Raw genomic sequence first — 1,597 nt, 5'->3', positions numbered from 1 at the left:
GATTATAGCGCAGAGAGACGTTCTGCAAATTCAATGGTTTTATTATGTAACCAGATTATAGCCCGGTGTTTCCCCTCCGGTTTAAAGGTCTCCATTCGGTCCTATTTCACGTTCAACGTCATCCCAACAAGGGGCCTCTCACATGTCCTTATTTGGTGCGGTGTATAGTCCTCTCTTGCAGGAGACGCAGGTGCCAAATGGACCTTACAATAATGAGCTCACATAATGAATGAACCCCCTGCTTTTCCATCTTATAGACGTTAATGACACATAATAAAATGCTAAAACCCTGTCAGTTCACAGTCAGAAAACCATGCTTCATGCTTGGCTGTGGGGCGTTATGTGTTTATATAATTATCTCCCCCTACTACACCCTCTTTATCAGTGGCTCCCAGGAACAGGAGTGCTAAGGCATTAAAAAGGTCAAGTGCAACGGGCAGATTGTGGCTAAAACACACTGAAGGCTGCAGGCGCCTCTTATAAACACTGTTGGTCCAATGCTGAAATCATTTCTGTTATCATAATGAAGTCATATTTCCTACAGCAGCATTGTTTCCTCTCCATTCAGGGGAGCATCATGTCACTTTCTATTTGTTGCTGTCTTTTTCAGTGTTACACAAGACGCCTGAGGAGGCCGAGTGTGTATCTATTCAACGGATTCTGCAGCTGAGCACTGGATGGGACCCCTGAGTCATGCTGTTTCAAAAGCGCCGCACTAGTAGGCTACACTGCGAATTATAGGAGGGACTGCCACCCTATCTCATCTCTGTTGTGACACAGCATCATCACTGCCTCTATAAAGTTGGTACAGAGAAAAGGAGGGAGAGTGAGCATTACATAATACACCATTTCTATATTCCAATTCCTCATTTGTAGATACAGTAAAGTAGTTGGTGATTCTCATGCACATTTTGGAGGATTTTAAAAAATGGGGTTTTAGCAGGCAGGCGAATTAAAATCCTGGTAAGCTCATAATCACTGTGGCATTCAGTAGGAAACATATCAGACGCACCACTGAAGTGCCTGCATCTATTCCACGCTCAGATTTCATGACTGCGACGCTGCATCGGGCTCAAATGTCCTGCCTGGGAAATACAATTCATTAAAAGTGAAGGTCAGCATGCAGATCTCTCCGTGCAAACGCAGAGCCATCTGTGTCTGAGGAGAAGATGCTGCGGGATATCAATATCGACTTTTGAAAGCAATGTTATTTAGTGTAAAGTTATTATGATTTTTATCGTTATGCATGTCTTACCAACTGCCCCACCTGCTGTCTAAGATGGCTTGATTACTAAAGAGCTTTGCACTGATAGTCACAGATTAACACAGCATCTGTTTGAATGACTGTTTCTACTATAATTGCATAAACCAGTGAGTAAGCTCATCAAACGTTTACGGCCAGTCATGGAAAACATAAACGAAAGGAACTAGAGCACAGCTAATGGCACACAACATTTCAAAAAAGCTCATTGTTATGTACGGCATCACCTATTTCTCTTTGTCGGCCTGTCTCCCTTCCCCTCCCCATCTCCCTGCTCCGCCTGCTGTGCTTATCTGGTACGGGAGAGGAGGAGGAGGAGGAGGAGGCCGACCGATT

The sequence above is a fragment of the Sebastes fasciatus genome, chromosome 9, assembly GCF_043250625.1.
Source record: "Sebastes fasciatus isolate fSebFas1 chromosome 9, fSebFas1.pri, whole genome shotgun sequence".
Taxonomy (NCBI): Eukaryota; Metazoa; Chordata; class Actinopteri; order Perciformes; family Sebastidae; genus Sebastes; species Sebastes fasciatus.
The sequence above is the reverse complement of the archived record's forward strand: the minus strand, read 5'-3'. Positions refer to the sequence as shown.